We start from the raw sequence: 14,883 nt of genomic DNA on the forward strand, positions 1-14,883 counted from the left end.
TTGCAGTGAGCTGAGATTGCACCGGTGCACTCCAGCCTGGCGACAGAGAGAGACTCTGTCAAAACAAAACAAACAAAAAAAAAAGAATGGAGAAAATATATATAAGTCATACAAAATGTTACCATAAGGAAGTTAAAGTACCTATGTTAATATCAGAAAAAAAATAGAATTTAAAACAAGAAATATTGCTAGGGATAAATAGCAACAACATTTCATAATGATAAAAGTATCAAAACATCAGAAAGATAAAACAATTGTAAAGACATAGGCATTGAATAACACATACATGCAGCAAACACTGACAGAATGGAAAGGAGAAATGCGCAATTTAGTAATTATAATCAGAAATTTCAAGTCCCTTCTCTAAGCAACTAGTAGAATGGCTAGACATAAAATGAATAAGGATATATAAATCTTGCACAACTGTCAACCAACTTTACCCAAGTAACATATAGAATGCTCCCACCCAACAGCAGGGTACACAATCTTTCATGTCCACATGGAACATTTTCCAGGATAGAGCCCTCGCTGGATCACAAAACAAGTCTCAATAAACTTAAAAGGACTGAAGTCATCTGAAGTATGTCCTCCAACCCTGATGGAACTAAATTGAAAATTAACAACAGAAATAAATTTGGTAAACCCTCAAACATTTGAAAAACATACTTCTGAATAACCATGGAGGCCGGGAGTGGTGGCTCACGCCTGTAATACCAACAATTTGGGAGGCTGCGGCGGGTAGATTACCTGAGGTTAGGAACTCAAGACCAGCCTGGCTAACATGGTGAAACCCCATATCTACTAAAAATACAAAAATTAGCCAGCATGGTGGCACGCACCTGTAGTCGCAACTACTTAGGAGGCTGAGGCAGGAGAATTACTTGAACCTGGGAGGCAGAGGTTGCAGTGAGTTGAGATTGAGCCACTGCACTCCAGCCTGGGTGACAGAGTGAGACTCCATCTGTGAAACCCCATATCTACTAAAAATACAAAAATTAGCCAGCATGGTGGCACGCGCCTGTAGTCGCAGCTACTCAGGTGGCTGAGGCAGAAGAATCACTTGAACCTGGGAGGTGGATGTTGCAGTGAGCCGAGATCGTGCCATTGCACTCCTGCCTAGGCGACAAGAGCAAAACGCCATCCCCCGAAAAAATAAAATAATAAATAAATAAATAAATAATTGAATAACCACGGGTCAAAGAAAAAATCATAAGGTTAATTAGAAAATATTTCAAACTGAATGAACTGAAAACCACTGAAATTTAGGAGGGTAGCTAATGCAAGGCCTGGAAGAAAGTTTATAGCTTTAAATGCTTAAATTAGAAGGAAGAAAGATCTATAATCCATAATCTAATCTTTCACTTCAAAAAGGTAGAAAAAGAAGGGCAAAATATACCCAAAGTAAATGGAAGGAAACAATAGCGATCAAAATACAAATCAATAAAATAAAAACAATAAGGAAGAAAGTCAAAAGCTGATTATTTGAAAAGAGAAATATAATTGGTAAAATTTTTGCTAGACTGACAAAGAAGAAAAGAAATAAGACATACATTACCAAAATCAGGAATGAAAAGAGAATGTAACTACTGACCCTACGGAAAGAATTTTAAGGGAATATTATGAACCACTTTATGCCAGTAAATTATACAACATTGATGAAATGTATAAATTCCAAGAAAGACAAAAATTACCAAAACTGACTCAGTCAGAAATTTAAAATCTGAAGACACTGATAACAAACAAGAAATTGAATTAGAAACTTAAAATCTTCACACACACAAACACACACAAAGAGTCTGGGCCCAGATGACTTTACTGGTAAATCGTATCCAATATTTAAGGAAGAAATCTTGCCAATCCTACACAAACTCTTCAGAAAATCGGTGTACTTGTTTATGAGGGCTGCCATAACAAAGTACACTATGTGGCTTAAACTACGGAAATTTATTGTCTCACAGTTCTAGAGGCTACAAGTCCAAGACCAAGGTGTGGGTAGGCTGGTTCCTTCCAAGGACTGTGAGGGAAGGGTCTGTTCCAGGCCTCTTCCATTGGCTTGCAGAGTCATCTTCTGCCTGTCTTCACATTGTCTCCCCTCTGTGTCTGTGTCCAAATTTCCCCTTCTTATAAGCACACCAGTCGTATCGGATTGGGACCTACCCTAAAGACCCATTTTAACTTGATTGCCTCTATAAAAACCTTATCCCCAAATAAAAACACATTCGGAGGCTCTGGCGCTTAGCATTTTAACATCTACATTTGGGGAGGAGAGCACAATTCAACCCATACCAATATGTGAGGAGGAAATATTTCCCAACTCATTTGACGAGGCCAGTGTCGTTACCTGGATACCAACACAATACAAAGATGTCGGAAGTAGGAAAAGCTATCGACTAAAATCTCGCATAAAAATAGATGCAAAACCTCTTAAAAAATAATACTAGCAAACTGAATATATAAACATATATTTTTAAGTACACACCATGACAAAGTGGGAATTAGCTCAAGAAAGTAAGGTTAGATTATTAGCATTTGAAAATATATTAATATTGCATACCATATTAATAGAATAAAGAATAAAAATCACATGATCATCTCAATAGATACGGGAAAATCATTTGACAAAATCCGTGATAAAATAAAAAGAACTTTCCACAAAGTAGAAAAAAGCAGAACTTCTTTAACCTTATAAAGAGCTTTTCTCAAGAAACCTATACCTATGTGATATTTGATGGTGAAAGATCCAAGGGATCAGAAACAAGACAAGCATGTCCATTCTTAACACTTCTATTGAAAATTTTACTGAAAGTTATAACCAGGAATAGGCCAAAAAAAAAAAAAATAATAGAAGGCATCCAGACTGGGAAAAAAAGAAATAAAACTGTCCTTAATCACAGAAGACGTGTGTAGAAAATCTGGTGGAATCTATTTTTAAAAACCTGCTAGAGCTAATGAGTAAGGTTAGAAAGGTTGCAGGACATAAAACCAATATAAAAAATCAATTGTATTTTTATATGCTAGCAATGAACAATCTAAAATGATATTAAGGAAAAAATTGCACTCACAATACAATAAAAAATAATAAAACACTTGGGAAAATATTAACAAAAGAAGTATAAGACTCATACACAGAGAACTTTGAAACAATATTTTGTGAAGGTATAAATAAATGGAGAAACATGTTATGTTCCTGGGTTGGAAAACTCAGTGTTGTTGAGATGGCAATTCTAACCAAATTTATCTACAAATTCAAATGCAATCCCTACCAAAATTCCAGTTAGGATTTTGTAGAAATTAGCAAGTTGATTTCAAAATATATATTAAGATGCAAAGGATATAGACTAGCCAATGTAAGTTTCAAAAAACCCCACAATTCATATTACTTTATTTCAAAATTTACTGTCAAACTAGAGTAATCAATTCAGGGTGGTATTGGCATAAGGACAGACATGTTGGTCAATAGAACAGGATAGAGAGTACAAAAATAAACCTTTACGTTTATGGACAATTGATTTTTGACAAGAGTACAAAGGCAATACCTGTAGAAAAGACAGGTTTTTTTTCAACAGATAATGTTTATTAATATGGTGTGGCTGTGTCCCCACATAAATTTCATCTTGAATTATAGCTTTCATAATCCCCATGTGTCATGGGAGGGACCCGGTGGGAGGTAATTTAATCATGGGGCGGTTACCCTCATGCTGATCTCATGATAGTGAGTAAGTTCTCATGAGATTTGGTGGTTTTATAAGGGCCCTTTCCCCCTTGTGCTCTGCACTTCTTCTTGCTGCCACCATGTGAAGAAGGATGTGTTTGCTTCCCCTTCTACCATGATTGTAAGTTTCCTGAGGCCTCCCCAGCCAGGCTGAACTGTGAGTAAATTAAATCTCTTTCCATTATAAATTACTAATCTTGGGTATATCTTTATTAGCAGCGTGAGAATGGACTAATAAACTTATAGAATTGAATTGCTATAAAATAAATGACTTTAGGCCTTTATCTCACACCATAGAGAAACTTACTATTTTTTGCCATTTTTATTTGTATTTTTATTTACTATTTTTTATTTCAATAGTTGAAATTTTCAATAGTTGCATGGATGAATTGTATAGTGATGAAGTCTGAGATTTTAGTGCAACTGTCACCTGTTGTACCCAATATGTAGCTTTTTATCACTTGCCCTCCCTCCTACCCTCCCCCTTCTGAGTCTTCAGAGTTCATTATATCACTCTGTATGCCTTTGCATACCCATAGCTTAACTCCCACTTGTGAGAACATGCAATATTTGGCTTTTTATTCCTGAGTTACTTCATCAAAGTTGCTGCAGAAGACATTATTTGATTCTTGTTTATGGCTGAGTAGTATTCATGGTGTATATATACCTTATTTTCCTTATTCACTTATTGGTCGATGAGCACTTAGGTTAGTTCCTTATCTTTGCAATTGTGAATTGTGCTGCAATGAATACATGCATGCAGGTGTCTTTTTTATAATGACTTTTTTTCCTTTGGGTAGATACTCAGAAGTGGGATTGTTGGATCGAAAGGTAGCTCTACTTTTAGTTTTTTAAGAAATCTCCACACTGTTTTCCATAGAGGTTGTACTAATTTACATTCCCACCAGCAGAGATACACAAAAATTAATTTAAATGGACCATAAGCTTCAATGTAAGAACTAAAACTATAAAACTTCTTTAAAAGATAGAAGAAAAATCTTTGTGACCTTGAATTAGGCAAAAAAAGATTTTTAGATTTGACATCAAAAATATGATTCATAAAAGAAAATATTGATATATTATACTTCAACAAAATTTAAAACTTTAGTTCTTCAAAAGATAGCATTAAGAAAGTAAACAGATAAACCATACACTTCGAGAAAATATTTGCAAATTATTTATTTGATCACAGATTTATATACAGATAATGCAAAGAATTTGTACAGCTCAATAGTTTGAAGCTAATTAAAAATGTGTAAAGGATTTTAGTAGACATATCACCTAAGAAGATATATGAATGGCTAACAAACACATGAAAAATGTTCAAAATAATTAATCATTAGGGAAATGCAACTAAAACCACAATAACATACACTCAGCTCAAACCCACTAAAATGCCTATAATTAAGAGATTGACAGTACTAAATATTGACAAGTATGTGTTAGTAAGATTTTTAAATGGCATAGTCACTTTGGAAAATAGTTTGGAAGTATGTTAAAAAGTTAAACCTGTACCTATACTTAAGAAATCATCCATCAATTTCACTCCTAAGTTTCTATGAAGAGAATTGAAGGTGTATGTCTACCTAAAAACATACATGGGAGTGTTTGAAGCCACATTATTCATAATAAGTAAAAACTGAAAGTAATTCAAATATTCATTAACTGGTGCATAGATAAAGTAAATGTAGTAGATTGTACAATGGAATGCTACTCAGCAATACAAAAGAAACAACTACTGATATTTCCACATGAATAAACCTCAAATGTATTGTGCTAAATGAAAAAAAAACAGACACAGAAGGCTACATATTGTACAGTTCCAATTGTACAAAATTTCTAGAAAAAACAAATCTATAGAAATAAAAAGCAGATCAGTGGTTGCTTGAGGCTGAAGGTGAGCATGAGAAAGAACTGCAAATGGATACAAGGGCATTTTATGAGTTGAAGAAAATGTCATTAAACTAGATGGTGTTGATGGTTGCATCACTCTCTACATTTACAAAAGTAATTAAACTGTGCATTTTTCTTGGGTGAATTGTGTGCATGTAAATTGTATCTCCATAAAGCTACTAAAATTAAAAATGAAAAAGTACTAGAAGAGAAATAGAAAAATTAATATATGTTTATTAAATACTGTAGAAGCAAATGATGTGGGAATGAACCCAAAAAGATAAAAATAACATTTCAAAGAAATAACTGACAATTACTAAAGCTTGGAAGAGCAGGGTAAAAGACAGGAAGGAATAAAAAAGCATGAGTTTTTGCATCAGAAGTCAGTAGACTGAGCCGCTCTAAGGAGGGTATAAAATATTACTAACAAGTTTGGTTGAGTTTAAGGTATCTGATAGGCACCTGGAAATGCAACCCCGGAGATCAGACTAATGTCAGTTTGAAGGAGATACATTTGGGAATCATCCACAGAGTTGAAATCATGGGAGTGAGAGAGATCATCATGACAGTAAGTGTTAAGAACAAGCAAGACAGGACAGAATCTTCTAGAAAACACACACCTATGGAGCCTGAGGAGCAGAGTTAGAACAGACATATCTGTAGAACTACAAAAAAGAAAGAAAGAAAGTCTACAAGGCCTTCATGAGATACATATTTTGTTTTTTATTTTTTAAAGTTTCATTTCCCTTTTATTTGTCATAAATGACAGTATTTCAATGTTTTTTAATGGCTGAGTAGTATTCCATTGTATATAGAGAGCACATTCTGTTTATCCATGCATCTGTTGATAGACACTTAGATTGATTGCATTATCTTGGCTATTGTGAACAGTGTTGCTGTAAACACAGGAATGCAGATATCTGTTTAACACATTGATTTATTCTGGTTACATATCCAGTAGTGGGATTGTTAGATCATCTGGTAGTAGTGATTTTAATTTTTCAGGAACCTCCATAATGTTTTTCATAATGGCTAGACTGATTTCCATTCCCACTAATGGTATGTAAGGGATCCCTTTTCCGTATCCTTTCCATCGCTTGTTATCTTTTGTCTTTTTGATAAAAGTCATTCTAGCTGGAGTGAGGTAATATCTCATTGCAGTTTTCATTTGCATTATCTGATTATTACTTGATCTTAGCCAAAAGGCCAAGACGTGATCTCTCTGATGAGTAGTGATGTTGAGCATTTTTTTTCATGTACCTGTTGGCTATTTGTATATCTTCTTTGCAAAATGTCAAAGAGATCTCTTGCTGAATTTTAAAATCAGGTTATCTGTTTTTGCTGTTGAGTTGCTTGAGTTCCTTACATATTTTGGACGTTAATCTCTTATGAAATATATAGTTTGGCAGAGCGTGGTGACTCACACATGTAATCCTAGCATTTTGGGAGGCCAAGGCAAGTGGATCACCTGAAGTCAGGAGTTTGAGACCTACCTGGCCAACATGGTGAAACCCCGTCTCTCTCAAAAATACAAAAATTAGCTGGGCATGGCGGCACGCACATGTAATCCCCGCTACTCGGAAGGTTGAGGCAGGAGAATCACTTGAACCCGGGAGGCGGACGTTGCAGTGAGCCAAGATTATGCCATTGCACTCTAGCCTGGGGGACAAGGGTGAAACTCCATCTCAAAAGAATAAAATAAAATAAAATAAAATACATAGTTTGCAAAAATGTTCTCCCATTCTGTAGGTTGTCTCTTAACACCATTGTTTCCTTTGCTGTGCAAAAGCTCTTCAGTTTGATGTAATCCCATTTGTCCATTTTTTGCTTTCGTTGCCTGTGCTTTTGAGGTAAATTATTGCCCAGACCAATGTCACAGAGCTTTCCCCTGTGTTTTCTTCTAACAGTTTCATAGTTTTGGAGGCTTAAATTTAAGGCTTTAATCCATTTAGAGTTGGTTTTTTTTATATGGAGAGAGGTAAGTATCTAGTTTCAATCTTATGCGTGTGGCTATCCAGTTTTCCCAACACCATTTATTAAAAAGACTGTCTTTTGCCCATTGTGTGTTCATGGCACCTTTATCAAAAATCAATTTACTGGCCAGGTGCAGTGGCTCACACCTATAATCTCAGTAGTTTGGGAGGCTAAGGCAGGCAGATGACTTGAGCTCAGAAGTTCGAGACCAGCCTGGCCAACAGGGTGAAACCTCATCTCTACTAAAATGACAAAAATTATCTGGGTGCGGTGGTGCATGCTTGTGATCCCAGCTACTTGAGAGGCTGAGGCACGAGAATCACTTGAACCTGGGAGGCAGAGGTTGCAGTGAGCCAAGATCACGTCATCGTACTCCAGCCTGGGCAACAGAGTGAGACTCTGTCTCAAAAAAAAAAAAAAGATATTAACTCTGATCCATGAACATGGAATGCTTTTCCATTTGTTTGTGACACCTATGATTTATTTCAGTAGTGTTTTTAGTGTTTTGTAGTTCTCCTTGTAGAGAACTTTCACCTCCTTGGTTAGATGTATTCTTAGGTTATTTTTTTATAGCGATTGTAAATGGAGGCCAGGCGTGGTGGCTCACGCCTGTAATCCCTGCACTTTGGGAGGCCAAGGCGGGTGGATCACCTGAGGTCAGGAGTTCAAGACCAGCCTGGCCAACATGATGAAACCATGTCAGTAATAAAAATACAAAAATTAGCTGGGCGTGGTGATGCACACCTGTAATCCCAGCTACTCAGGAGGCTGAGGCAGGAGAATTGCTTGAACCCTGGAGGCAGAGGTTGCAGTGAGCTGAGATTGTGCCACTGCACTCCAGCCTGGGCAACAAGGTGAAAACTCCGTCTCAAAAAAAGAAAAAAGAAATTTCTAAGAAACAGAGGAGGAGGAGTACATGAGAACGATGGAAGAGTTTGAAAATGAGAAAGGCATGAAGAAGGAAGTAGAAGGAATATGAAAAAGGAAGACAATAGAAGAGATACAGAGAAAAAATTAAAAGGCAGATGGAGAATTTTATATGGGGCTTAGTTGACATTTCCTGGGTACTATCCCCATCATGGGAGGATTCTCTGCCCCACATCCCTGTCTCCACCCTGCTTCCCCATGCCAAGCCTGCCCTTCCTTTTTGCAACATCAGCACTCTTCCTGTGTCTGTGCCCCTCAAGACCAAGAATCCATAGCACCTTCCTGTGGGTGGTAGAGGAGAGGGAGGACGTCTTCCTGGGACAGAGACAAGAAGCCCTGGCCAAAGACTGCTCAGATTTTAAAGAGATGCAAGTTTTCAACACAGTCATCAAAAACTCAGTTATTTAATGCAACACATACTTCTGCACTGGATTTTTTGCTATAAGAGACATTATATGGGAAAGCTGAAGAAATTTGAATATGGATGGTATTAATGTTTCAGTGTCAATTTCCCAATTTTAGTGGTTGTATTCTCGTTATGTAAGAGAATACCCCTCTTTGTGGAAGATATTAAAGTATTTGGAGTGATGGAGAATCATGGGGACAACTTCCTCTCAAGCAGTCCAGGGGATAAATATTCTTTGTACTACACTTGCAACTTTTCTAGAAATTTAAAATTGTTTCAAAAATGTTTAGAAGTTGTATATTAATGGGTAGGGTGGTTTCATACTAGTTTTTGGTTTATGGGTTAGTAGGACCAAATAGAACAAAATGGGAAACAGAGGGAAGTATCATGTGTTTCCTAGCCCTGGTTCTGGTAGAACTCCAGGTTACATAAGACTGGAAGTCACTCTGTTTGCCTTGTGAAATGTAAACAAAAGCATTATACTCACACACTGTAATAATGTGCTTTCCTCATCCTAGCTAACAGCAGGACTCCAGTCATCAAACCAAATAAGCCCAGTCGATTGCACTGAGAAAGTTCGCTCCCACCAAGAAGAGGCAATTTAAGTAATTAGCCAGTCTTTATGGCCCTGATCATCTTCCAGGCTCAGCGGGGTGGGAGGGAGCACATGGCTATAGTGCAATAAAAGCAATTCTTCATTTTTACATTCTCTTCTCCTAACTCAAACTTTCAAAACATGCCCAGAGAGGACACTTTTCCTCAGTGTCTCTTGGTGCTCCAGATGGGACAGGGCTGATGGCTAAGCCAAACCAGCACATACTGAGAAGGTTTTGTTTCATTTTGAGTTTTGATTGTTTGTTTCAAAATAAAACCTGTTTTATTGTTTTTCCAGATTATAAAAGTAATCCATTCTTGTTATTAAAACAAATGAAGACAAAACAAATAACCATAGCTAGAAAGTAGAAAGTTAAAACTATTCATAATCTTCCCAGAGAGAGTTATGGATCATATTTTAGTGTATTATCCTTCAAGTTTATATAATTGTAAATAAAAACATGTGTAAGATTTGAATATGTCCCCGAAATTTCATGTATTGGAAACTGAATTCCCAAATTTATACATTGATTGGAGGTGGCACCCTTAGGAGATAATTAGGATTAGATAAGGTTATTAGATGATGGAACTGGTGGCTTTATTAGAAGAAGAGAGACTTGAGCTGCTATGCACACTTTTTTCATGTCATATGATACCCTCTGACATGTTATGACACAGCAAGAAAGCCTCACCAGATGCCAACACCATGCTCTTGGATTTCCCAGCCTCCAGAACCATGATATGAATAACGTACTTTTCTTTATAAATTACCCAATCTGTGGTATTTTGTTACAGCAGCAGAAAATGGACTAAGACAATATGATTATATTAAGCAAGCTGTGTTAGAGTCATTGTAATTTTTACTTTCTCTTCCAGTATTATGAGCATCTTTATATGTTAATAAATATAAATCTGTGACATCATATCATACAAAAGTCTTTGCTCAACTCAGACAACCCAGTAGAAAAACGGGCAAAGGACTTAAGCAGCCCAGGCATGTTGGCTCACACCTATAATCCCAACATTTTGGGAGACTGAGGTAGGCGGATTGCTTGAGCCCAGGAGTTCAAGACCAGTCTGGGCAACATGGCAAAACCCTGTCTCTACAAAAAATACAAAAATTAGCCAGGTGTGGTGGTGCATGCCTGTAGTCCCAGCTACTTGCAAGGCTGAGGTGGGAGGATCACCTGAGCCCAGGAGATTGAGGCTGGAGTGAACCATGATCACACCACTGCATTCCAGCCTGGGTAACAGGGCAAGACCCCATCTCGAAAAAAAAAGAAAAAAAAAAAAAAGAGTTAAACAGTTTTTGGGGGGAAATGCTCAGTATGCATTAAAAGAATGTTCAGCTTCATTAGTCATCAGGGAAATTCAAATTAAAACCACAATGTAATACTACTACATGTACACCAAAATAGCCAAAATGAGAGAAACAGATAAAAGCACATATTGGCAAGACTGTGAAGCAGTTAGAACTCTCATACTCTTCTGGTGGGCAGGTAAACTGGTACTACCACTTTGGAAAGCTGTTTGACAGTATCTAGAAAAGCCAAACATATGTGCAGATGGTCCTTGACTTGTGATGATTCAACTTATGATTTTTAAACTTTACAATGGTGCAAAAGTTATAGAGTAGAAGGCATATTTTTGTTTTATTTTGTTTTGTTTTGAGATGGAATCTCGCTCTGTCACCCAGGCTGGAGTCCAACGGCATGATCTCGGCTCACTGCAACTTCCATCTCCTGAGTTCAAGTGATTCTCCTGCCTCAGCCTCCCTAGTAGCTGGGATTACATGTGCCCACCACCATGCCTGGCTAATCTTTAGATGAGGTTTTTAGAAGTAGAGTTTCTCCATGTTGGTCAGGCTGGTCTTGAACTCCTGACCTCAGGTGATCTGCCCACCTTAGCCTCCAAAAGTGCTGGGATTATAGGTGTCATTTCCACCCAGCTGGAAGCATACTTTGATTTTTGATATTTTCCTGGGCTAGTGATATGCAGGACAGTACTCTCTGATGATGCTGGGCAGTGCAGGGAACAGCAGCTCCCAGTCAGGCACATAATCATAAGGATAACCAACTGATACTGTGTGGTGTACTGCATTGCCAGATGATTTTGACCTGCTGTAGGCTAATATAAGGTTTTCTGAGCACAATTAAGGTAGGCTAGGCTAGGCTACGGTGTTCTGCAGATTAAGTGTATTAAATGTATTTTCAATTTAATAGTATTTTCAACTTACGATGGGTTTATTGGCATATAATTCCATTGTAAGTCAAGGAACATTTCTATATGTATAGTTCAGCAATTGTATTCCTAGATATATAAACAAAAGAAGTGCATATACGTATTGACTAAAAGATAGGTAAAAGAATGTCCGTGGCCTCACTAATCATAATATCTCCAAATTCAAAACAACCAAATGTCCATCTATAGTAGAACAGAAAATACACTGTGGAGAATGAATGGATTAAAACTGTGCATAACAACATGATTGACTCACATTCATAATGCTGAACACAAATTTGTGAAAGTTACACACTGTATAATCCATGTACATGAACATCAAGAGGGAGCAAACTAACCTACGGTGCAGGAGGTCAGGAGAGAGGTTACTCTTCACTGCAGCTGGGGAAACTGCAAGGAGGTACATGAACACTTCTCAGATAAGGTAAAGTTCTCATTCTTGATCTGCATGCTGGATATACGGGTTTATTCACTAAGTGAAAATTTATCAAGCTGTACACTTAAGATCTGTGTATTTTTTCTGTATGTAATATGCTGTTAAATATACCACACGTAGTAATACTACTAATAAAATTAATTGATTAATTCTTAAAATCTGGAATCTATAGGGTTACATTTAAACATTTTTCTCACAGTCAAATTGTAGAAATTTCCTAATTTGTAGGGTAAAAAAAAAAAAAAAAATCCAAACTGCATACAATTTTCATGGCATTTTAACTTTTAACCACTTACAACTATTTTGACCTATATCTACCTGTCTCCTCTCAATATGTTGTCCTCTGATAGATAGTAAACACCACCCACAAACATCCATGGGTCCATGAGTCACCCAAAGGGCTAGAACAGTGGTTCTTACCAAAAGGTACAACAAAATCACCTGAAGCTCTTGTACATCTAGACAAGCACAAGCTAGGTTGATCTTAACTGCATATTGTTCATGTTAAAGATTGCCACCCAGACTCCACCTCAGAGCTGAGACACTCGTCTTCATCTTCCCAGCTGCTGGGAGTGTTGCTTGCTGAGAACTCACAGCCAGTTCCTCCCCAGAAATTGCTCTCTGCAAAAGAAAGCTGCTGGCTCAAGATTTTGCTTCTCACAGGAGGCAGCCCACATCTAATGACTGGTCCATACAGCAATAGAAAGTCTGGCCTCCCGGCCTCAACAGGAAATCCCAGCTCCAGGGTGCCCCATGACTTTACAGAAGCTTCTGTTGCAACAACATCGCAGTTTTCAAATGTACCCTGTATCCAGCCCTTCTCCCTTTACTTCCTCTCAGGTTTGGGTTTGAGACTACTCCCCACAAACATCCTGTATGCAAATCTCCATTTCACAGTTTGTTTCCTGGGGAACCTGCCGGAAGACATTCACTTATGAGGACACATTCAAAATACATGTCACATAATTGAGGCTAATGTTGTTCAGGATAGGCTTTATGAAGAAAGTGATATTTAAGGTTACAAAAAAAGATGATGATTTTGGAGAAAGCAATGTAAAGCTTGCCAGATGAGGAAGCCCAGGAATGCATACGGTGAGAAGCTGAGAGATGAGCAAAGTAAGTGGAGGGACCACTGTGAAGGTCGCCTAACCAGAGCAGGAGATGGCTTTATTGGAAAATAGAGACCCAGGTTATAAACCAATCACAGGGCTGCGGGAGGGGGAAAAAAAGCCTTAGCAGGAAATGTGTTTTTGTATAACGGGAACACTTTGTTGATGTTTCAGCAAGTGATCGCAAAGGAAAAGCTGTTTTTAGATAAATCTAGCATCAGTGTGCAAGTCTGATTGCAGGGGGCATTGGCAGTCTGAAGATCCGAATGGCAGATGGGGCCGCAATCCTGAGGAAAGGTGTGACTCACTTTGGAACTAGCTCACAGCAGAGACAAGAGAACTAACTTCCCATATTTGAAGGACCATCAAAGAAAGAAGAGTCGGCCTTGCTCAGTGGGGCAACACTGAGCTCTTAGGGAAGCAAAATAGTGAAATGCAAAGAAATGTGTGAAACCAGAGAGCTATCCACCTATGAAGGGACTTCTCTTTGGCAGAGGTGAGTTCACATCTCTGGAGATTTTAATCTAAAGGTGATATGGTTTCTTATCAAAGGTAAGAGGACCCTAGCAACGAATGGAAGGTAGAAGTAGAGTTCCTTTAACCTTTCAAGACTTCTGCAAAAATAAAAGAAAAAAAGCTTTAACTCCACCAAGAAATATTTAGCTACATTTTGGTGACCTTTGGAGACATGGGGTGCAGAAATGTGGTCAAATAGCCTCCAAGTTTTCAAACCCAGAGGATGGAATGCAGTTGGTAAAACTGGTCCAACAAGAAAGTTTAACAACTGGGCATTTTTCTAAACCATAAAGCAAACAATCTGATTTCACTTTGAGTTAAAGTGGAAAGGATGCATGTGGTGCCTTGTGCCAGCCACAAGACAGGAGCCACAAAGTAGGTTGTATGCCTCACTTTCCTGCAAAGCTCATTCCCATTTTTCAAAATGGAGCTTCTCCCGCCACCTGGCTTTCAGAAGCTCCATTCCCTCATAGCTCCTGCACTACCACAGAAGAAAAGGATCCCTAGCAGCAGCAAACCAAGGCTTCAAAGTTCCCTAATGGTTTCTTTGCCCTCACTGCTGCATGCCACAAAAAGACCATGCTATGAAAAGACCAACATCTCCAAGCGTAGCTGTAGATGACTTTCCTTTCACTTCTAGTTACAACTGAACTTACTTATTCTTTGTCTTCTAAAGAAGCCATTCAGTTGTTGAGAACTTTTCTGGTGTCTGGTTCTGGAATTTGTCTTTTAGATGACAATTTTTTTTTTCTCTAGAGTTAGACAAAGACTCCATGGCATTTTATTATATTTATAGTGTATTTTTATTATAGTTATACAATCAGTGTTTTTCTTTTTAATGGAGTTCTTTTTCAAGTTTGATTTTTTTTCTTTTTTTCTTTTCTTTTTTTTTTTTTTTTGTTGTTGTTTGTTTTTTGAGACAGGGTTTCACTCTGTCAGCTACGCTGGAGTGTATTGGCGTGATCTCAGCTCACTGCAACCTCCACCTCCTGAGTTCAAGCCATTCTCCTACCTTAGCCTCTGGAGTAGCTGGGACTAAAGGTAGGCATCACCATGCCTGGCTAATTTTTGTATT

General features: G+C 37.8%; 1 long non-coding RNA gene across 1 annotated transcript; it reads right to left on the bottom strand.

Moving 5' to 3' along the window:
- Window positions 1-12: 12 nt before the first annotated feature.
- LOC117095101 lies at window positions 13-14,639 on the bottom strand. Its single transcript, XR_004441816.1, has 3 exons — window positions 12,625-14,639; window positions 12,086-12,137; window positions 13-55 (listed from the first exon to the last, which is right to left on the bottom strand). It is a non-coding gene; the product is annotated as an uncharacterized LOC117095101 (long non-coding RNA).
- Between the last annotated feature and the right edge of the window lie 244 nt (window positions 14,640-14,883).

The sequence above is a fragment of the Trachypithecus francoisi genome, unplaced genomic scaffold (genome assembly GCF_009764315.1).
Source record: "Trachypithecus francoisi isolate TF-2019V2 unplaced genomic scaffold, Tfra_2.0 Lachesis_group13, whole genome shotgun sequence".
In the NCBI taxonomy this organism is placed as follows: domain Eukaryota; kingdom Metazoa; phylum Chordata; class Mammalia; order Primates; family Cercopithecidae; genus Trachypithecus; species Trachypithecus francoisi.